We start from the raw sequence: 23,490 nt of genomic DNA on the forward strand, positions 1-23,490 counted from the left end.
CACAAATATAACAGGCTGGGCACCTGAGTGTGAATCCCAGTGCTGTAACTTAGCAGCTGAGGGACGCTGGGAACAAAAATTCATCTCTCTGGGCCTCAGCTTCCCCAGTTATCAAACAGCGGCTGCCATGCCACAGGCCTCCCAGAGCCGTGGCAAAGCTCAATTGATGGACAATGAACGGGAAGTGCTTTCTAACTGTGCAGCTCCTTAAATGGGGAGTTGTGGTCCTTGTTAAGTGACAACACCAGGGGCTTTTCTGTGGCAGGGACATCAGTATGTTGTGGTTGAGCTGGAGCTCCAGGACCATTTATAAGCCCAGAGTTCCTGCAGCCAGTGCCCTAATCTCTCTCCTGTTTCCTTATCTGTACAGGGCCAATTCTACTACGTACCTCACAGGATTTTGAAAAACTTAAATGCAATAATATAAGTAAAGCACACAGCACATTTTCTGGCAGATCAGCAGGCAATAACTGTTAGTTATTATTGTTATTGATGATATTGTCATCGGGACAATACTGGGTGAGGTTTTTATTCCCTCTGTTTATGACTGAATCCAAGGCAGTGCTGAAATATCACAGCGTGCATTCACATCTACCCTCTATGCCAGGCAACCCTTATCTCCGCTGTAAGCTTCCCGCCTGCTCTCAGCTCCCCTTCCCTGGCTCCAAGGGCGTCAGGTGAGCTGTACCGAGGAGACAGGCTGGTTCACAAAGCTCACCTAGGCACATATCCTGGGAAGCCTGATGTTGGGGTCCGCACCTGGTCTCCTACCCTACCATTTTCCCCTCTCAAGTGCCACCCTCTCTCCCTCCACCTCCCAGTGACCTTCAGAGCATGGGGCAAAGGTGACAAAAAGCATGCTGGGCCGTTTGAGGAGCTAGAGCTGAAGGATGCCGGGGAAGGGGACAGATGTCTGAAGATCTCCTCGCTGAGAGGGGCCCTCATGCTCTTTGCAATTTGAGCCAAGTCAAGGTTGTTTTCACTGTGCTAGGGGCTGTATTCTGCCCACCAATCTCGGGGCACAGAGAAGCTCAGGCAACTGCATGGTTGAATTGAAGGGGCAGTTCTGATGTGGGCAAAGACAGGCTTGAAGCTGGGTACACCTCGGGCCAGGTGTCAGAGAGGAGCTCAGGCATCCCACCTACTCCCAAGGACAAAGGGGAGGTACTTCAGGATGAGGGGGCCTGGAGGAGGCGGGCAAGGCTTAATCGATAGGGGGTGACACTTGGCCTGCAATGCACACACAAGCAAGAGAACGGGAAGAAAACACGTCTGAGTTCCAAGTGGCTTGAGAGGTCCTACCTCAGCTGACGAGTTCGCAGACAGGCCTAGGAACAGTGTCTTTATGTGACGGCAAGAAGCTGCCTGGCACTTTTGCTTTATTTAATGTTGCTCTTAGCATATGCTGGGGAAGCAGCCTGACAGCAGGCCCAAGAGGCCTCACTGTCAATCATAAAATCCCAACCATCACCCCATCACCTCACTCTATGGAGGTGAAAACCAAGGCCTAGAGACTCAGCCACGGGGAAAGTGTTGGTTGGGAAATCAGAAGAGCATGGTTCAAATTCCTGCCCTACCTCCACCTAGCTGTGTGACCTTGGGCAAGTCACTTCCCCTCTCTGAATTGCAGTTTCCTCACCTCTGCAGTGGTGGATTTGAATTGTACCCACTGCACAAGGTTATTGTAGGAATTATAAGCTGGGCACACTGGTAGCTTTTTGGTACTCCATTTCTTCCTTCCAATAGGGACGAGAATTTACCCAAGGTCACCTGGTCAAAAAATGGCAGCACCCCAACTCAAAGTCAACTCATCCAGGGCTCCTCCCTGGCTGTGGTCTCAGAAACCACCTTTTATAGCCTTCTTGGTTCAATGACACTGGTAGATATTGTAGGTAGGTCCATGCTAGTGCTGTTATCACCTTCCATCCATGCAGGCTTTATTCTAAGACACACATTGAGTGCCTGCTGTGTGCTGGGCCACGCATAAACAAATGCATGGTGTTTGGAGCTCCTGGTTGCCAGGCATGTGAAATCCAGGAGGCAACAGAACTGTTGTCTTGCTTTCAGCTTTGATGAACTTGCTTTTTCCTTGTCATCACCCTCTGAGTTGCCCATTCAATGGCCTGTAGACACCCCTTCCAACCCCATCCCAAGTTCATGGGGGACCCACTTCTCACCAAGCCTCCAGCCCTGGCATAAAGGGTCGCATATCAGGAGAGATGGTTCCCGCTTTCTCTCCCAAGCGGCTGCCTCTCTCTGTGGTTCTTAGGGATCGCCCCACTCTCCAGATGCTCTGCCAGACAAGCCGGGCTGTGTGTCCCATTCAACACACTGTTTGTCCTTCAAGGACTGGCCACTGAGCCAGCGCTTGGCTGGAGAGAGAGTGCTTTCTTTGTTTGCTGCTTGCCTCACAATTTATTTCTGAGGCTCAGGGGAGGCTCAGCCATTTTGCCCGGGCTGCTCTGGGAAAAGGTCCCTCCCATTCCTTGCTCCAAAGAGAAAGACAGGGTACAAGAAGCCTTTGGTTCCCACTGACCTCCTTTGTTTTGGAATTTGGGAGTTGGGGAAGCCTTTTCAGGCTCCCTTATGAACATATTTTACCCAAAGTTCCCAAAGAGAAAAGCTAGGCAATACCTAGCACCCAACACCCTGCTCTCTCATCAAGCACCCACCTTGTGTGTCACAGAAAAATGAAGGTCAGCCCCAAAGTCCAGTTGCATAGCCTGACAGTCTCTGATTTGGGGGATGTCACCAAAGCTCAGGGGTCATTTTATTCAGCACCCCCCACTCCCCGCCAGTTCTTGGTGGAATGAGGCTGAGCTTCCCCACATTAGGAAAAAACGGGGTGTTATCATTTCGCTTTTTAAAATCCAATTTTCTCCTTGGGGTTCAAGTCTCTTTTAGAGTGAGATTAGCTCAGAACCTCAGTGGGGGGCTGCCTGGTCTGAGTTCCTTGGCTGAAGACCAAGCCACACTAGAACAGGGCATATGCGGGTGCCACCCTGTAGGGTACAAAGGGACCACACTTGGGGACCTCATGGTCATTGCCCCTGGGTAACGCTGGCAGACAAGGTGGGCTCTTCCCCGCATCCGCGGAGAGTAAATGCCAGGACACAGGGCAAGAAGGTGAGAGCAATCCAGAGGCGGCAAGGGGACACAGTCCTAGAAATTTCGGGGGAAGCTCCCTCACCCTACATCCCTCAGGGAAAGGAGTGGGGAGAACCGCACGAGCTTGTGTGCGCTCAGTCCAAACTGTGGTGTGCTTTTTAAGGCAACGTTTCTTGAGAGCTGGAGCTACCCTGGGATAGGAATGTGTCCCATCCCTAAGTCGCCCGACCCCCTTACCTCCTGGAGAATAAATGAGGGGCACGGCACTATCTCGACGCAGCTGACCGCGAGACGGAAAAGTCGCACATGGCCCCCAAACATTCACTCCTGGGTCCCCCACTATCCGCTGGGGAATGGAATGGAAGCGGCGATTCGACGGCTCCTGCAAAGTCCAGCGCCAGCTGGGGCTTCCAAGGGGCCTCGCGACAAGGAAAGGGCATGCGATTCTCGCGACCCTCGCGCGAGTCCCCTGTCCCCCACGCGACCAGGGGAATGGCCACGGCGCGCGTCGACGGTAGGAGCGGCGCCCGGGCTCCTTCATGTGGCCTGAGACGAGGCGAGGCGAGGCGCGGAGGTTGGAATCTCTGGGTGTCCGCTCCCCATCCCGCCCGGCCCGGATGGCGCGGCGGCTCGGGGCGCCCGTCGGTCCTGCCCAGCCCGTCCTGGTCTCTGTGCCCCGCGCCCCGACGCCCGCTGTACGTTCCTACCTGCGGCCGGGGCTGAGCTGCCCGCAGCGGGAGCTGCGCGGGCAGCTCGGCCACTCCGGTGCGCTCCCGGCGCGGGGCCGCTCCCGGCTCGGGACGTGCTGCGCTCCCAGCTCCTTAGCTCCTCCGCTCCGCGCAGCTCGCCCGCAACCTCGCAACTCGCTGGGTCTTTCGAGGGCGGGCGGAGGGACGCGGGGAAGCGTGGGGGTGGGGGAGCGCGGGAAGGAGGGGCAGGGAGCTCGGGCGGCGGGCGGGGGCGGGGCCGCTGCGCAGGAGCCCGCCCACCCGGGGAGGGGCCTGCCGGAGCGGCTGGGCCCCCATCCCCCGGCCCCCGCCCCTGCGTCCCCCACTGCCCTGAGCTCGGCTGCTGCCACCCTCCCAGCTTCCTCCTCGAAGCGTCCTGGCCAGCAACCTTCCCTCTTTCCCGCACCCCCTCTCCTCTGCTTTTCCTCCCCTTCTTCCCTTTCTCCCATTTTCCCCTTTCAATTCTCCCCTTTCCATCTCCCATCTGTCTCCCTCTCCATCCTCTCCCTCCTCCCTCTCCCAACCCCCCTCTTCCCTGGGGCGTGCTCCCCTCTCCCCCTCCTCCTCTCACTCTCTCCTCACTTCTCCAGTCCGTTTCCCTCTTCCCTGCCTTGGCTTTGGGGTACTTAGCTTGTTTTGGTCTCATTTTCCCAGTCCTTTCAACATAGATTTCCCTCTTGGTTTTTCTCTTTCTACCTTGCAGGTTTGCTTCTGTTGGTCTGTCCTTTTTGTTTCTCTTTCTCTGTCTCCCTCTTCTCTGTCACAGGCCTCTCAGTGTAGGTGGGGGTGGGCTCCTGCCCCCTCTTTGCTCTCCTCCCCAGGGCAGCCTCTCCTGCCTGTTATAGAAGTAACACAGCTTCTGGCTTGGAGCTAACAGGCTCTTGGTACTAGGCTAGGTGTGCACATGTGGCAGGTTGGAGAGGACTCCCTGTCTGCTGCCAGGGCTTGGTCATGGAGACATTCTGGCTATATGTGTGGATGAACAAATGGATAAACAGATGACCGAAGAGGGAAACACTGCCTGGAAAAACACCCAGGGGTGGCGGCAGAACCCTGAGACACCCTCCTCCTTCCAGTTCTGAGGTTTGAGGGACTGTCCCAGAGAAGGCGCTCTCCCAGCCAATCCCAACCCAGTGCCTGAGGACTCCCTCCCTTCCCCTTGCCAAGTCCTGACCACATCTTCCTTTCATAAATGCTCCTGGGAATGGGGCCACGACTACACTTCCCTCTGGGTTCCCCAAGGACTTACAGAAAGGATTCCTTCTCTCCAGCCCAGACCTACGCTTTACTTCCTTTCTCTGTCCCCAGGGCTGGCTTTTGCCAATTGACTTCCCATGCCCCCCCTAGACCCCCACTCTGGTCATCCATCCTGGACTCCCACAACACAGTTCTCCCCAAGGTCACCCTGTATTCTCTTTCTCTTTCCCCGTACTCTCATCCACAAGCATGGAACCTTGATATCTTCCCTGACCCCTCCATTCCTCCCCCCTCACTGGTCACCAGGTCCCATGTGCTATGATATCCACCAATACGTCACATAAATATTTATTAGCGATTTCTACTTGCCAAGCACTGTCCTAGGCTCTAGGGACACAGTGGTGGACAGAACAGACAGATCACAGACCTCAAGGTGGTCCTGGGGGGACAGCCTTTGTCAAATAACCACAGAAGCCCAGAGTGACAAGATCAGCCTGGAGCACACATTTCAGGAGGTCCCAGTCCAACTTTGGATGTTGGGGAAGGTTTCCTCAAGGAAGTGCCATTTGAGCTAAGAGCCAAAGGATGAATAGGAGCCACCTGCATGGAGACGCGGGGCACAGCTTTGAGCAAGGATATGAGGGTGGCAAAAATGGAAGCTATTTTTGCTTGCCTGGCATTCATTACAGCTTCTCCAAGTGATAGCACCTCAATTGTGATTGGGGGAACTTCCCTTTCTCTACTCACATTCATATGGTTGGGTGGGGTTCCCTCCTTCCAGAGGTAGACATGTGAGCCAGGCACAGCCAGAGCACATCACCCTGACCTCAGTGGGGGACGTATGACATATGCTGGGTCAATGAGAACTCTCTCTCTGGGACTTTCACTAAAACTATTATCAAACACTGGCTTGGTCTCTGCCATGGTTCCTAAGCCTGGAGCTGCTGGCAGCTGTCTTTTTCACACCTTAAGCAGACCTTACCTGAGAATGAAGCCAACATAGAAGAATACAGAACTAAGAGATGGAGAATAGACTGAGGCCTGATGAATATTGTTTGAGTTCCTGGATCCAGCCATACCTGAAGGCAGCCCAGTTATTTAAATCTCAAGTTCCTTTTTGGCACTTATGCAAGTTTGAGTTCAGTTTATTGCTTAAAACCAAAATAGTCCTGATGAATCCAGTACTGGATTAAGAAATATGAAGCATTAGTTATATAAAGAAATAATAAAAACAATTTCCATCCTTCTTTCTTCCTTCAGGTCTCCTGAATAGCCTCACTCACAATTTCTCTCTCTCATTGCTCTAAATGTGTTTTGCCTGCATATGAAAGCAAACTCTGGCTGTAAGGTCAATTTCATAGGCTGACAATCTGATGCTGGAATTATCTCTACAACCTTCCCTGCTCCTCACCCGTCTCCTCAGTCCCCCATGAGTGTCCAGCATCTGTCTGCACATCTCCAGTGATGGGGACCTCATTATTCCACCAGGCAGTTAGTTTGAAACAACAAACTCTTCAACTGGTGGAGTTCTGAGAATTGTCTCCCCTTCAGTGGAGCTTCAGATAAGGGACACTGTAATACCATGTTCCTCAAAAATAAGACCTAGCCGGGCAATCAGCTGTAATGCGTCTTCTGGAGCAAAAATAAATGTAAGACCCAATCTTATTTTACTATAATATTGGGTATAATGTAATGTAATATAACATAATACTGGGTCTTATATTAATTTTTACTCCAAAAAACGCATTAGAGCTGATTGTCCAGCAAGGTCTTATTTTGGGGGAAACGGTATGAAGTTGAGATGGCTACATTTCAGGGCCTCTGTGTCCTTCCCAAAAGCCCTGGTTAAAGTCTTCCAGAGAACCAGAAGTTACAGTGATGGGCTCTGTTAATCAGGGTTTCCAAAATGTGGGCTGGCAACCACTGGTAGTAGCTAGGATAATTTTCAGTGGAGTGGAATAACTTGGCATGGAAAAGCTCTTCCAGACTCATCTACCTGTAACGTCCTTGTGATTTCCGTCCATGGGCAAGTCTCAGGTTAGTGCTCATTTGTCTTTAACACCTCTTCAAAGCACTGACTAATCCCATCTTAACCAAGAGAGGTGAGCCCTAGGACCCCAGCCTTGGTAGGCAATGATATCTACTTAGAACTGAGTGCATTCATTGCTCGTTTGTCCTTGGTTTATTTTAATGGAGACCTATTTCTGGCAAGTAACACCGATCTTCTATTATATCAATAGTATGATGTAGTTTCCTTTTGAGATACATTTATTTAATCTAAAAAATGAAAATATTTATGTAAATAAAAATAGACACTGCACAGATTTTTGGAAAACTCCTGTGGCTGTTTTGCAAATAACTAAAGTTTGAGTCGCCTAATTTAGAAAAGCATTTCACTTAACAAACGTTCATTCACTTAACTAATGTTTACTGAGCACCTCTGAGTACCAGGCATGGGGAGGTCTAGACAAAGAGACAACACGGTTGATAAGAGATTCCATTAGAGAGGGCAAAGCCCGAGCATGGAAGAAGTAACCTCCAAATTAAAGAATTAGTCTTGACCTTGGGGGTCACTGGAAAGCCATGTGCTGGAGCAGAAGAGTGAAGTAGGTTTAAGAGAGCTGAGACTGGCCAGGTAGGCAAGATAAATCGAAGGGGAGAAAATTGGAAGCCAAGAGACCAGCAGGGGCTGTTATAGGTGTGATATTAGGGAGGCTGACACCTAGCAGAGTTCCCAGCACACAGTAGGCACTCAACAAATGGTTGGAATAATTATTGTTAATATTACTGTTATAGTCCTCTCCCTTCCTTGACGTGGGGGAAATTCATTGAGCCATAGATTTATGAAGTGTCAGAATTGAAATGACCCTTAGATATTACCCAGTCAAATCCTTTTATTTTAGAAATGGAGGCCCAGAGAGAAGCCATGACTTGCCTTAGGGCACCTACCGTGTTTCCCCGAAAACAACACCTAGCTGGACCATCAGCGCTAATGCATCTTTTGGAGCAAAAATTCATAGAAGATCCAGTCTTACTTTATTGTAAGACCCGGTCTTATATAACATAAGACCGAGTCTTTGTGAATTTTTGCTCCTAAAGACACATTAGAGCTGATGGTCCAGCTAGGTGTTGTTTTCGGGGAAACAGGGTAGCTATCTGATGGCAGAGTCAGGAAGATGATGATTACTAGCTACATTTTGGAGCACTTGTTGCGTGCTAATCACACAGGGAAACAGAGGCCTAGAGAGTCACTGGCCCAAATTACACAGTAGGAGAGTAGCAGAGCTGGGATCCAACTCAGGCCACCTCCAAAGCCAGTGCTCTGGGCCAGCAAGCTCACTAATCTTGCCCCAGGGGCTTTCCTGCCACCCCAGACAGCCTCCCATCAAGCCACAGGTGATGCTGTGGGGTCGGCAGGTCCAGCTCTGTCATAAACTCTCTTAACGTAACCTCAGGCAAGTCCCTTCCCCTCTCTGAGCCCCAGTTTCCTCCCCGTAAATGAAAGAGATTGCACTTTCCTGCTGCCATCCCAAGTCACCAGGCTGCTGGGTGAGAACTCAGGGGAGGCCATGCCCAAGTCTGCTCCCTGCCCCCTCAACCAAGCCTCCTACCTGTACCCTCATCAGCTGCTTGGAGCAGATTCAATCTCCAGGGACAACAGAATTCCATCTTTCAGCTTCTCCAAAATTATAGTAAGACAGAGAATCCTCCCTTCGATCAGAGAAAACATCCTCTTTAGGGAAACAGGGCTTCGTGTTTATTTTCTGAAGGGAGGCTATTACCTTAACCACGCCCTGTCCAAGCCAGATAGTCCCCCATTAGCAAAAGAGCCCCTGCATTAATGTGTGCAACCACTTGAAAAACCACAGTAAACCTCATGGGAAATAAGAGGCCATAAAATCGTTTTATTATCTTGTCCACAAATCACTCTGGGGCAGGTCTCCGGCAGTGGCCTCGTTGATGAATGTTCAAATATTTGTGCATGTCATACTGTGCTGAGTTCAACACTTAATCACTTCGCCAGAGTGCTGGTTCCAAAGAGGCAACCCCCTCAAAATGGGCAGGGAGCCCCTGTGAAGACTGAGCCTGTCCCCAAGGAAACTGCCTGATAAACATTTCTCCACAGCATGCAGCATTGTGGGTAGCATGCTGGCTTTGGAGATAGACAGACTTTGGACAAGTGACCTCATCTGGACCTCAGTTTTCTCATCTATAAAATGGAAATAATAATAGCATCTACCCGCCAAGGTTGCTACCATGTTTCCCCAAAAATAAGGCCAAGCTGGACCATCAGCTCTAATGTGTCTTTTGGAGCAAAAATTAATATAAGGGTCTTAATATAATATAATGTAATATAATATAATGTACCGGGTCTTATATTAATTTTTGCTCCAAAAGACCCATTAGAGCTGATGGTCCGGCTAGGTCTTATTTTCGGAGAAACACAGTAGGAGAGAGACAGATAATGCTCTGGTGTGTGGTAAATGCTCGGTATACTTTTCTGACTCTGCTGCCATTCCTAAGGGATCACTGCCCAGTTGACAAGAATCTAATTGAGGGTTGAAGCTGATCTCACATGTTACCACTTCCAAGAATCTTGCCTGATTTTTGCCCAGTTGCATATAATTTCTTCTTCCCTCAAATTCCCACACAGATTTTCTTCCTGCCTCCCTTTAGGTATTTAACTGCTATCCCTTTGGTCAGGGCAGTGACTGCTGTCCCTTGAAGCCCTGCACACAATGAGCACTTGATGCTTTTGGACCCTGACTTCCCTTCCCAGTGTGGAGAGCCTGGAACGCTTGGATTCCTTTCACACACATTGCCTGCACCCAGCCATATGAAGCTACTTTCGGTGCCCCCAAAAGGTTCCCACCTCTGGGCTTTTACATATGCTGCTTTCTCTGCCAGGAACACTGTTCCCTTACGTTCTTCTCCTGGTGGATTCTTCTTTACTCTGCAGGTCTCAGCTTGGCCAAGTGCCCTGGATTTATTCATTCAGCTTATTTCCCCTATTTCATTGGGTTGTTCAATTCTTGGCTTCACTTTCTATCTCTCCTGTTTGACTCTAAGCTACGTGAGATCAGGAAGGGGTAAGAAGCCCAGTGCCTGGCACACAGGAAGCATTCACTAAATATCTGCTTAATAGAGGAAAGCACAAGTAAAAACAACGTGCTCATGCCTCCCTCATGTGTCAGGTTCGTGAGGACCTGCACATCTGCCCTCAGACAGATGGGTGTGAGAAGGGCTCAGAGTTCTGAAAACCCTTATTTTTTTCTCTCCTGGGCACTGCCATGCTCCTGGGAGTAAAAGCCCTTTCCAGCTGGTGAGCACCACAGTCGCTTCCCAGGATGGATCTGAATGTTGCCCATCACCTGTGGACAACCAGCTTGGGCTGGTTCCCATGTGTGAGGTACTGAGGACACTGAGGCTTCTCCAGAAGCTCAGGAGGCTGTGAGGGGACTGCGGCGATTTGGTTGGGGAGAAAGCAGAAGCCTGGAAGAAACGCACAAAGAGGCAGTTGGTGCTTTGGAACAAACATGGGTGTCAGGTTGGGAAGACGGATTCACAACCCAGCGAGTTATCAGGTATTACACAACCTTGGCAAATCATGCCTTTGAAATTCGAAGTAACTACCTAAGTATTTATTGAGCTTCTACTTAGTGCCAGAGCCCTTCACGTGAATCATTGCAATACCCTCCCGATGACCCCATAAGATAGGTGGTGTTATTCCCATTTTTCAGATTAAGCTAAGACTCAGAGGGTGAAACGACTGGTCCAATGTCACGCAGCTTGTGAGACCCAGTTCAGATCCTCGCTGTGCCACTTACTCTCTGGGTGGGGGGGCTCTGTTTGAAAAGGTCAATTATCTCTCTGAACCTCTGTTTCATGGTCTGCGAAATGGTAATGAGACAGAAGCCTCCAATGGTGTCCTGAAATCTGAATGAGATAGACTGGAAGGGTGTGCAGCCTTGGGTAGGGCTCAGTAAATGCGATTTTCTATTGAGTGACATACAAACAGCTCACATGATCAAACACATTGTGCCAGAGATTGTTCTAGTTCCTTTACTGACTAATCCTCCAACAAGCCTGGGAAGGAGGTACTATTAATAGCTCCACTTTACAGGTGAGGAAACCGAGGCACAGAGAGGTTAAGTAACTTGCCCAAAAGCATACCTGGAAGTGCTAGAGCTGGGATTTGAAACCAGGCAATTTAGCTGGGGCTTCTAACCATTTCCATTTTCTTAAATTATATAAATTGTTACACCTATGTAAGGATTTTTTTTTTTGCCTTTATAGAGCATTGATATGTGGTACAGATGTGAGCATGAGCTCTAGTTAATTAAGAAAGGAGTAAAAAGCACATCACCTCTTACCAGCTGTATGACCTCAGGCAAGTTGCTCAAACTCTCTGCAGTGTCTCTGCTTCTTAGGCTGATTGTCTGGGTTCAGTAAGGTGGATACCACATGTTTTGTGCCCAACCAAGGTGTTGATTATTGGAACACAGCTCAAGCAGAAGGCTTTTTGTGGCTTTAACAGTGTTAGCACCTTGGGTTCAACTTTTGAGACCAGCATCTATGAGGGATGGGCTGCATCTAAGGAGGAAATGGTGAACAGTTCCCCAGCTGCTAAGCCCGTGGGTGCCTCTCTGACCCCACCCATGCCCACAATTGGGTGACAAAAGCCACCAGCAGCCAGATCTCACCAACCTGACTTCCCAGCCTGTCCAGGGGGCCGTAGTGACACATAGCAGTCAACACACCTTACCTGCTGGCGCAGCCAGCAGCCTGCATATGATTTTTCAAATTGAGGTATAACATTGCATATGTTAAAGTGCTTAGAGAGTGCTGAGCCTGTGTGTACAACTCAATGCATTTTACATGTGCACATACCCGAGTAACTACCACCCAGAGCAAGATGTAAAGTAATTTTAGCTTCCCAGAGATTCCCATCACCCCAAGAAGTAATAACTATTCTGACCTCTAACATCATGCAATAGTTTTGCCTGTTCTTGAACTTCACACAGAGAGAGTCATATTCTTGTGTGTCTGGCTTCTTTCACATGGCATCATGTCTTGAGATTTATCTGCCACTGGGTGTAGCAATAGCTCATTCTTTTTGGGGTTGTATAATAGTCCACTGCACAGATATGCTATAATTTATGTACTTTCTTGTTGCTAGACATTTGTTTTTTTCCCCATTTGGGGCTATTATAAATAGTGCTGCTGAGAACATTTTTATACATGCTTTTGGGTCACATATGAGCACATTTCTGTTTGAGGGTCTTCTTTTACACACAGTTTCCCTCGTGTCAGATGTCTACTGGGGGACCCGGAGGGGATTCCAGATGGTACCTGGATATGGCCTTAAACATCATGGACCCACAAACATAGAACGTGACTTCGTCTTCAATTCACTTCTAATCCTCCTGTTCACATCAAAAAAACAGTCTTGGCTTGGTGCTACGTTGCCTTTAGCATCTCTTCAATACTTGCTAACCTTCCTTTTTAACAAAAAAGAGCTGGCTTCAGCCTCACTCCTGCAACCTGGAATTTAATAACATTGTTCTTTGTTATTGTTATTATAATTATTTGAAGTTGGTTTTTATTTTGGCAAAGGATACTGGCTTTCCATTTGCAGTGATGAAATGTTGCCTTTTAAATAAAGTATTGCAGTTTGAAGAGGATTGATTTAAAGAAAGAGCTGAGTGTTGGCAAAATTCCCAAAGTGGGGAATGGATGTTGAAAACACACAAACAAAAAGGTGAATATGGCCTGTGAGATTGGGAAGGGAAGGTAGCCCGTATCGGGTGCCTGGCCCATTCAGTGACCGGGTGGGCAACTGACACTTAATTACAGAGCGGAAACTCTAGGAAACAGTGTAGCACATACACTTCAGAATTATTCCACCCAAGGGAAGAGGGAGCTGGCGTATGTATACACCAGCTGATGCCAACCATTGGTTGAGTACTGATCCCATCGTGCTAATTTCCTGGCACTTGTGGATTAGTGAGCACTTCACAGAGCAGCCTTCGGTGTTGTGTTGTGGGGAATGGAAACGGAAATAAGACGCACAAAGATGCAGGTAATGGGGTGAGAGTTCGGCCAGAGTCCCTGAGAAAGGTCAGATCCAGGGTTATGGGTGACACACTGTGTCTCCTCCAGTGAGGAAGGGGGTGGGCACTGCAAAAGTAGCTGATGCCTGATGGGCCTACTCAACCGTATTCATTTTCTAGAAAGGGCAGCTGGGGTGCAGGGGCGCGAATCCTGATCTTGGAGTCAGAAGTCTCTGTTTCATTCCAGGACTTCATAGCTGGGTGACATCAGTGGGCCACAGTTTCTTCCTCTGTTATGTAGGCACAGCCTTGACCACTCAGGGGAGGTGTTGAGAGGCTGAAGGATTTCATGGACTCAGGCTGGCACGGAGTGGATGCCCCACCAGGGCTCGTGGCGTTCATACATCTCTATGTTAAGAAATCCAGAAGCAACAAATGCATGCTCCACTTCCATTATCTGCCGTCAGAATGGCAGCTGATCACAATATCATTATTTATGAGAAAAACGAGTTCAGCATTTTTATTCCAAACGGAAGCTATTGACATTCCTAGAATAGTCTCTGGAGAGGGAAAACCCATTGCAAAACGCTCCTTTGGAAACAATTTGCAATCAGAGGGCCAGGCGTGGGGCCAGCGATGATCTTTGCTGGTTCTCACTGATAAGGGGAGTAAAGCGCTCTGTGGGAGACCAGGCCTAGGGGCAGCAGGAGCCAGGAGAGGAAGGGCCATCTTAGTGGGGAGAACACTGCAGAACCCTGAGATTTCAGCTTGTCCGCCCCAGGAGGCTGTGGGCTGCAGAGACCGTGGCAGGTGGGGGAAGAGGAGGCCACAGGGGTTTCTGCATAGTCTGCTTGCCCCTCCTTCACTTTCTCTCTGGCCCTGTCTCTTCCTTTCCCCTTTTCCCTTCCTCTCTCTCTCTCCTTTCTTTCCTTATTTTGTTCTCCTTCATTTTCCTCTTTAAAAAACATTATTAACTACACAAATATTTCTGGCACTTGCTCCTTATAAACTATTACAATATTTAAGACAGAAGTTCCCTTTGCTCGTCCCACCTAATCCCCATTTGCTCCTTCTGCTTTCCCAGATGTAATACAATTTGCTGCATGTCCTTCAAGACTTAAATTTCCATTTCCATACAGCTACATACACCCAGGAAACACATAGCAGTGTTTTTGTTTATGTGTGTTTATACTATTAATATAAAAATAGCACTGTATTCTATCATTCTGCCACTTCTTTTCTTAAATCAGAACTTCTTTTTAAAGAGAAGTTTTAGGTTCACAGCAAAATTAAAAGGAAGGTACAGAGATTTCCCATTTATTTCCTGCCCCCTCATGCATAATCTCCCAATTATCATCATTCCCCACCAGAGTGGTGCATTTATTGCAATTAGTGAACCCACACTGACACATCATTTTCACTCAAAGTCCATAGTTACATTATAGTTCGCTCTTGGGGTTGTACGTTCTGTGGGTTTGGACAAATGTACAGTGACATGTAGCTGCTACTATAGTATGATACAGAATAGTTCCACTGCCCTAGAAATCCTCTGTGCTCCACTTGTCCAGCCCTCCTCCTCCCCAAGTCCCTGGCAGCCACTGGTCTTTTTACTGTCTCCATAGTTTTACCTTTTCCGGAATGTCCTATAGGCAGAATCATACAGTATGTAGCCTTTTCAAACTGGCTTCTTTCACTAAGTAATAGTCACTTAAGAGTCCCTCATGTCTTTCCAGGGCTTGATGGCTTATTTCTTTCTGGGGCTGAACAATGGTCCATTGTCTGGATGGACCAGTTTATTTATCTGTTCACCTACTAAAGGACATCTTAGATCATGCCTTTGGGGTTTTATCTAAAAAGCCATCACCATACCCGCAGTTATATAGATTTTCTCCTATGTTATCTTCCAGGAGTTTTATCATTTTGAGTTTCACATTCAGGTTTATGATCCATTTTGAATTAATTTTTGTGAAGGGTATAAAGTCTTTGTCTAAGTTCATTTTTCCCCCCCCACGGATGTCCAGTTGTTCCAGCACCACTTGTTGAGAAGACGCTCTTTGCTCCATTGTGTTGCCTTTGCGTCTTTGTCAAAGATTAATTAACTGTATTTATGTGGGTCTATTCCTGGGTTCTATTCTGTTTCATCGATCTATTTGTCTATTCTTATTCCAGTACCACACTGTCTTGATTACTGTAGTTTTATAACATGTCTCGAAGTTAGGTAGTGTCAATCCCCCAGCTTTGTTCTTCTTCAATAATGTGTTAGCTCTTCTGTATCTTTTGCCTCTCTGTATAAACTTTAGAATCAGCTGGTCAATATCTACAAAATAACTTGTTGGGATTTTGATTGGTAATGCACTGAATTAATACATCAAGTTAGGAAGAACTGACATGTTGACAGTATTGAGTCTTCCCATTCAAGAACATGGAAAGTCTCTCCGTTTATTTAGTTCTTCTTAGATTGCATTCATCAGAGTTTTCTAGTTTTCCTTGTATAAACCTTGTACATATTTTGTTAAATTTTTACCTAAGTATTTCCTTTTGGGGGAGGTGCTAATGGAAATGATATTGTGTGTTTTTTATTTCAAATTGCACTTGTTCGTTGCTGATCTATAGTAGGAAAGACTTTTGTGTGTTAATCTTGTATCCTGCAACCTTGCTATAATCGCTTATACATAAACAATCATGTCATCTGTGAACAAACATAGTTTTGTTTCTTTCTTCCCTATCTGTACATCTTTTATTTCCCCTTCTTGTCTTACTGAGTTAGTTAGTACTTCTAGTACAATGTTGAAAAAGAATGGTGAAAGGGGACATCATTGCCTTTTTCCTGGTGCCACTGCTACTTTCATTCAGCAAAGTCTGGGCAATCTTTGTACTCCGCATATAATAGGTCCACTTCATTCTTTTGAACTGCTGTGAATTATTCCAAAGTGAGGCTCTGTGGTGCTACCTGCATTCTCCCATGGATGCTTATTCAGGTGTTTCCAATTACTTGCCAATGCAAACTGTGTGGTAGGGGACACTCTCATATACACACTTTCTCTCTCCCTCCCCAGTCTCTTTCAGTTTTCACTGTGCCCTTTTTACAAAACAAGATCCATTAAAGATATTTCTCTTTTGACGCAATTCCAGCTGCTCATGGAGTCTCAGTGGGGCTGTGTGTCTCCCAGGAGAGTGCACAACAGTCCTCCAGAAAGACAGCTGTGTTTGTAGCCAGGTTGGTCTTGATATGGGCTACCTCCTTATTTGGACAGATTTGGAGCCTACTTTTCTTGTAGCAGATTCCTTCCGCGTCAAATTCAGTGGGAGAAGCCCAACCTTTGGAACAAACATCCCAGCGTCTCCTCTTAAGGGAAAAGAATAAATGCCTTTTATTCTTTTGTGATGAGATAACTGGTCAGCCTAGTTTTAGGTCAGCTGATCCAAATCCAATTCTCAGGGGTCCTTTCTTCAGCAGTGGGGAGAAGGCATGTTTTGGGGTGAGGGTGGGGTTCAGCCCAGCAAACCTGTTTACAGAGAACCACGCTTTCTCATCCACAAGGGTGATGCATGAGCTCTTGGTCACAGAGAGAAGAAAAGGGTGCAGACTGAGAGTAGGGTGGGAGAGTCTTTTTATGGTCAACCTAGTGGTACCTGCTTTTAATTTTTAAAAACCCCAAGATTGGGGAGGGGGGTTGGCACAGAAGGCAGGGGAGAGCCAGGCATGAGTTTGGCTTCTGCCCACAGCTGCAATTCTGACAGTTTTAGGCCTGTCTGAGGAGATGTGCACCTCTTATTTGCATGTGTTTGGAAGGCATGGAACAAACAGGGAGGAGAAGGGGGCGGAAGTCTGGGATGGTAAGAATCCTGACTTCTAACTAGACTTTTTGTGCCAGGGAGCCTTCGGCATGCTGGTGTAATGTACGAGCCCTCCACAAATAGTGTTTCTAAAAGCATTGAATAAAATACACAAGGAATACAGTTGTCAAAATACTGAAAAAAAATCAAAATTGTGACATATATACAAATCTATCTATCTATTCATCTATCTAGATAGATAGATATTAGGTTGGTCCAAAAGTAATTGCGGTTTCAAAGGTTAAAAATAATTGCAAACACCTCAATTACTTTTGCACCAACCTAATAGATTTGTATGTATTTAATACATTAGTAAATATATATCGATATAGATAATACATATAATATATTACATATAATATATTATATGTATATATATATATTATATACACCATGTTTCCCCAAAAATAAGACCTAGCCAGACCATCAGCTCTAATGTGTCTTTTGGAGCAAAAATTAATGTAAGACCCAGTCTTATTTTAATATAATGTAAGACTGGGTCTTAATGTAATATAATATAATATAATAATATAATATAATATAATATAATATAATATAATATAATACTGGGTCTTGTATTAATTTTTGTTCCAAAAGACACATTAGAGTTGATGGTCTGGCTAGGTCTTATTTTCGGGGAAACACAGTATATATACATATATATTCATTAAACAATAAGCTCTAACACTGGATCTAGTCACTACTGTAATTTCAAAGCTACAATGAATGTACACACATTTAAGAGATTTCTGCAACAATTGTAAAGTGACCAGAAAACACACAATTGGCTGCACATAGGCACAAGTATGGCCAGATGACTGGCGTTTGTTACCTTCATTCATAATAGAAGGGAATGAATAAAAATAAAGATTTGATCTTTTCCTTGTGAAAGCTCACAGACCCCCAAGTTCTCTTTGCACCACGGCCTCCAGGCCAGGAGGAAGGGGCTACTGGGGAAGCTGGAGAGGTCCCTTCTATGGAGGTCCCCAGGAGGCACTGGGCCCACGCACTGCTGCCAAGGCCCCTGGTTCAGGTATGATAGAGAGAGAGGGCACTTTCTTGTCTGTAGCACCTGTCCAGCAGCTTGAGAAACACTTGGGGACAGCACCCAGAGCCCAGACATAAGCAGGGACAGCTGGGGACAGGCAACAGCCAATATGACTGCTGTAGAGAGAGAACACAGTGCGTGCCACAGGTGACTGCTGCTGACGGACTGGCTGGTGAGCTCCTGGAAGATGTCAGTTTAGGGCTGACACCTTAGGGGAAAGGTAGAGCCAATGAATGTGATTATGACTGTTACCAGGGCCCCATCTGAGCCCACAAATGGGGAGGCCTGGCATAACTCAAGACGTAATAATAATAATTTGTATCTGTGTAATATTTACAGTTAAAAATGACTCATGTCTCTCAAGACATACCCATTATGGCCCCCAATTTGCAGATGAAGGGCCTAAGGACCCAGAGGGACAGGAATTTGTTCAAGGACACATAGCTAGTGAACAGTGATGCCAACTCAAGTCTTTGACTCTCAGCCCCGCACAGGGGAGTGGAAGAGACGAGGTTGAAAAGGAGAACTAAGCTGATACCTTGGGGGGCCTTAAACATCAGACTGAGGCATGAAGATCTTGTCTTGATGGCAACTGGGAGCCAAGGAAGGTTCTTGAGCAGGGGAGTGACTTGGAAGCTATAGAATGATAAATCTGGTGATGGTGTGTGTATGTATGTTGGGTGGAGATAGAGTGGATGGGGATTGAGAGGCACTCAGGATGTGGCTGCAGTTACCCAGGGAGAAAGGATAACACCATGATGTGAAACCCTGAGTATACATCCCATGCAAAGAACGAACCCCTGACGGTCCACTGGGAGGCCACGTGAACTTGTCATGGTGTCCACACCCAGGGCTGCTCCATACACTGTAGTGAATGTCAGTCACCACACAGATGCCTGACCAAGGGGCGAGTTGGTCTGAAACCCAGTCTGTGCTCTGCTGGCCACGCCAAAGTGTGTGACTACGTCCACCCAGAGGCAGGGGCTGTTCTAATTCACATAAAGGCTCACTCTAGGCAAGTGCAGCCCTGTTCATTGCCCCAAATTTCCTCTGGGGAACCACCCTTCCACCCTTTCCAGGTCATGTGATTTAGGTGGGGCTGGACTCACTTCTAGCTCTAGAGAGGGGCACATGACCCAAGCCTGGCCAATTGGGGTAACCTCACTACCCCCATCACAGTGATTGTTTCAGGGAGGTGCCCAGGACTAAAGTTGGCCCAATCGGAATGAATCCTGGGACTTTTGCTGCTGAATGCCTGTCTAAAATCAAAGGCAAAATAGAGACAAATGTAGTCAAGGGATGGAAGAGTGAAACTTAATCACAATGAATCCTGATAATAGTTGAGCCCCTGGATCCAGCCATACCTGAAGTCTTCCTGGGGCTTTTCTCTTATGTGACCCTATAAGCCCTCCACTGTTTAGCTGAAGCCAGTTTGCACTGGGATCCTGTTGCTTGCAACCTAAAGTGTCCTGACTGATTTACTAGAAAGGTTACCTAGACCAGGGGTAAGAAAACTATAGCCCATGGGCCATGTTCAGCTTATCACCTGTTTTGTTTTGTTTTTTAATAAATACAACTTAATTGGAACACAGCCATGCATTATCTAGAGCTGTTTTTGCACAACAAGCCAGAGCTGAGTAGTTGTGACAGAGACCCTATGGCCCACAAAGCCTAAAACATTTACTACATGGACTTCTACAAAACATGTCTCCATCCACCCCTGACCTAGATCAATCTCTCTCATCTCTTGCTAAGGTGAAAACTGGGGCCCAGAGAAGGGCTTGCCTAAAATTGGGGCAGAGTCAGAACTTGAACCCAGGTCTCCTGACTCTCAACCTCGAGTCCTTTGTTCTGTTTCTCTTGGTCCCTTAGCCACTGCCCTGAAATGTCCATGGGTCCTTCCACAGGGGCACTTGATTGATTTGACAGTTGAATCCCTCCCTTAGGCCCAGACAAAATTCTTTCTGCAGCCTCCCTGTGACCTCCTGGGAGTCACAGGGAGCCGGGGAAATTGAGTTCCATAAATAGCGGTGCCTCACATCCTAGCTAGTCCATCCCGCCTCGCCTAGGGACCTGCTAACTGGAGCTGGAGGTGACACGGAGAATAACTGTCCTGTTTGGGACCCTCTCCAAATTCCACAGATGCTCTCCTGGCCATGCAACCTGGGACTAGAAGAAGGCCTGGTTGTAAAATGCTTTTTACATCCTCTGAGTAAGACAAGGCAGGGGTTTGGAGACTCCTCCATCATAAGAGGGCTCAGAGGTTATTTGGTCATCAGAGGTAAGGGCTGGGAGAGCTCAGAAGACGAGGGATGTGCAGTCTGAGAAGGCTTTCCAGAGGAGGTGACCTGGAGCATTCAAAGACAAAACAAAAAACTATCCAGGAAACCCTTTGCTACCTCTCAGAACCTTCCTCTACCCCAGCTGTCTACACTCCACTTAACTCAAACATGATAAAGCCACTTCTACCTCAGGGCCTTCACACTTATTGTTTCCTCAGCCCCTACTCTCAGAACTTTGCATGGCTGGTTTCTTTTCAGCCACAAGCATGTTCGTCACCACCTCTGGGAAGCCTTCCCTGACCACCTTTCTTAAAGCTGCTGTTCATCTTCTTTTTTTGTTTTCTTGGGTCATTAGCCTCGAGAATAGTCCCTGGCCTGGGGTGGGGGAGATCAACACCATTTGTTAAACGAGTGACTGGGGATACAGCAGTTAACAGAACACAGCACTTGTCCCCAAGGAACTTAGAGTTCAGTGATGAAGACACAAATCCCATGTAGAGGAAGAGGCACCGTGAAGGGAAAGGGAAGGGACCATGGCAGCACAGAGACAGGATCCCTGACTTGGACTTGGGAGGTAGGGAAGGCTATCCTGTGAAGGTCCGGGAGTTAGCCTGGAAAGTGGGAAGGAGAACGAAGGGTTCCCGGGAGAAGGAACAGGGTATGCAAAGGATCAGAGGTGAAGGAGCGTGTGTGAGAAACTCAAAGCAAGAGAGGAGGGGAGCATGGGATGAGATGACGGGGCAAGGGCCTGCTAGATAGAGTGTTAGGGAGGCAGGCTGGCATAACAGGCGATGGCTGAGCAGAGACATGGCAAAGTCAGCCATGGGCTTGGAAGTCGCATCTCAAGGTTGTGTTAGACACAGAAGGCAAGGCCAAGGGGCGGGTATGTCCAAGGGGCGGCTCTCTCCCTGGAAAGGGGTTAGGCAAGATTGTCAGGGAAGAAGACAGGGTGATCTGGACTCTCTGCCCCACCTCCCACCCCAGCATCCACAGCCAGGCTGCTATCCTGCCACAGCCCCAGGCCTGGCCCCTCCACGCTTAGTATGAATTGCTTCCTGGGGGAGGTGACCTGGAGCAGCCTGCACCCATTTAAAAAGGCTGAACAGGGAGACCTTAGCACAGGACCCGGTTTTTCTACAAGTGGGCTGTGTGAGCTTGGGCAACTCTTTGTGCCTCAGTTTCCTCATCTGTCAAATAGGGAGAACAGCAACACCAGTCGCTCAGGTTTTGTGAGGATTAAATGAAACAGCGTATGTCAAGCACTGAGCACAGACCTGGTTCAGGGCCAGCACCTGGAGGAGTGGTGACTGTCTCAGCAATTGTCAGGGGCTGGCTTGTTCTGGCTGGAGGTCCCCATAGGGAAGGAGGGGGCAAGACGGAAGAAGGGAAAGGTCGCTGGAGGTTTGAGGCAGTCCAAGGCATTTTGGGGACTCCCCAACCCCTGCTATCCTTGGGGACAGCTCAGGGCTAAATTTGTCCCCCACTGGGCTCCCATCTCCCAGGGCAGCTCCCAGAGGGTCAGTCCTGGGACAGGAAGCAGACCCCAGACTCCGGAGTTGAGAGCTGAGGACAGAATCCCTGCCTTCCAGTCCTGCCACCATTCCTTTGCAGCCAGTGTGCACAGGCCAGGTGGAGACAGCTACCGTGTGGAAGGTGACAGATGGCCACAAATGAGGGGTGAATAAAACTGCTAAATCATCAGCTGGGAAATTGAGCATCTTCCCTCCCATCTGTGAGAGCCTCTTCCCTCTGGAAGGGAGCACATGTCTGGGTGTGAGTGGGGGACGTTTGGTACAGGTATGAGGGACGCAGACAGTGCTGTGCCAGGGCGTGTGTGCACACACACATACATGTGCTCACACACATGCACACCCACATGCTAACACCCTCTGACCCACACTCTTCCCATCACACGCACACTCGCATTTATCCATTCACCCATAGGCTCTTGTACACGCTTTTTAACATCCAGAAACACCAACCTACAGCTCTCTACATCCAAAGTGCAAGGTACCCCCACAGGTAGATTTGTGCTCCTGTACTTCTCACACAAGCCCCACGGAGATGGAAAAGCTCATTTGAATTGGCTTCTCACACTCCTGAATCACAGGGGTAACCCTAATAGGGGTACGCTGTCTCCTTGTTCATAGGGATCTCTTGGCCTCCCAGAGGGAGGGGTCCACTTCCCATCCTATTGAAGACAGATCCCCTCATGTGAACAGCTCTAACCCATGAAATAGGAGTGGAGTCCCTGTGTGTCCTTTCTGGGTGGAAGCTTTAATAGTCAGCTCGAGGTCCCTCTGGTTTTCCTTTTTCCTCTGCCATGGTGACTAGCAGCATTCCAGGTAGGGGCTGCCCATTTACTCTGGGTTCTGGGGTGCAGTTGACAGGAAATAGAGCCATAGGTGACTTGTAAATTAACTGGTGGATATTAAGAAATAAATCTCTGCTGCTGTGAGCTACTGAAATCTGGGGGACATTTATTGCTGCAGCATAGCACAGCTCTGGCTGACTGAAACACCTACACACACACACACACACATTGGGCTCACACATTTCACACATACACGGACCCACACTCCCACAGGGCTCACACTCGCAGTGTGAAATAATAGAAAATATATATATTGGTCTCTGCCCCTGGTTCCTGTCAACAGAGTTCTTAAATCCCTTGGAATTTCCTGGGTGACAGGAGTGTCTTTTGTTCTAAAAAAGTGACCCTTGGTGGGCTCCTGGCAAGCTCCAGAATGGGGGATGCTCACCAGAGACTAAGCCATGATTAGAAGCTTGGATTTTCAGCCCCACCTCCCATCCTCTGGACAGGAGGAAAGGGGTTGGAGACTGAGTTAATGATCAAACATGTCTACATGATGTAGCCTCCATAAAACCAAAAGTATGGGGGTTCAGAGAGCTTCCGGGTCGGTGAACCCATCCACAAGTCGGGAGGGTGGTACATCCCCACGCCATGGGGACAGCGCTCCTGTGCTAGGGACCCTTCTGGTCACCATTGCACGTACTTCTTCATCTGGCTCTTCATCCGTATCTTTTATCAGGCCCTTTATTACGTAATAAACTGGGAAACCTAAGCAAGTGCTTCTCTGAGTTCTGGGAGCCCTCCAAGGATGGGGGTGTGGGAAATTCGATATATAGCCAGTTGGTCACCTGTGGGATCTGACACCAACTGCAGGTAGACGACGTCAGAACTGAGCTGAATTATAGGACGCCCAGCTAGTGTC

General features: G+C 48.0%; 1 protein-coding gene across 2 annotated transcripts in view; it reads right to left on the reverse strand.

The window, feature by feature from the left end:
* SLC6A1 (solute carrier family 6 member 1) overlaps positions 1-3,985 on the reverse strand; it is a 40,853-nt gene extending 36,868 nt beyond the window's left edge. Inside the window, exon 1 of one of the 2 annotated variants that reach the window (XM_019732667.2) lies at positions 3,816-3,985. The gene's annotated coding sequence lies outside the window, so the exon portion shown is untranslated. Of the gene's footprint in view, positions 1-3,345; positions 3,365-3,815 lie in introns of those variants that run through there. The other variant, XM_074312987.1, reaches the window with a different exon arrangement.
* Positions 3,986-23,490: the final 19,505 nt, after the last annotated feature.

Source organism: Rhinolophus sinicus, linkage group LG10 (assembly GCF_036562045.2).
Source record: "Rhinolophus sinicus isolate RSC01 linkage group LG10, ASM3656204v1, whole genome shotgun sequence".
In the NCBI taxonomy this organism is placed as follows: Eukaryota; Metazoa; Chordata; class Mammalia; order Chiroptera; family Rhinolophidae; genus Rhinolophus; species Rhinolophus sinicus.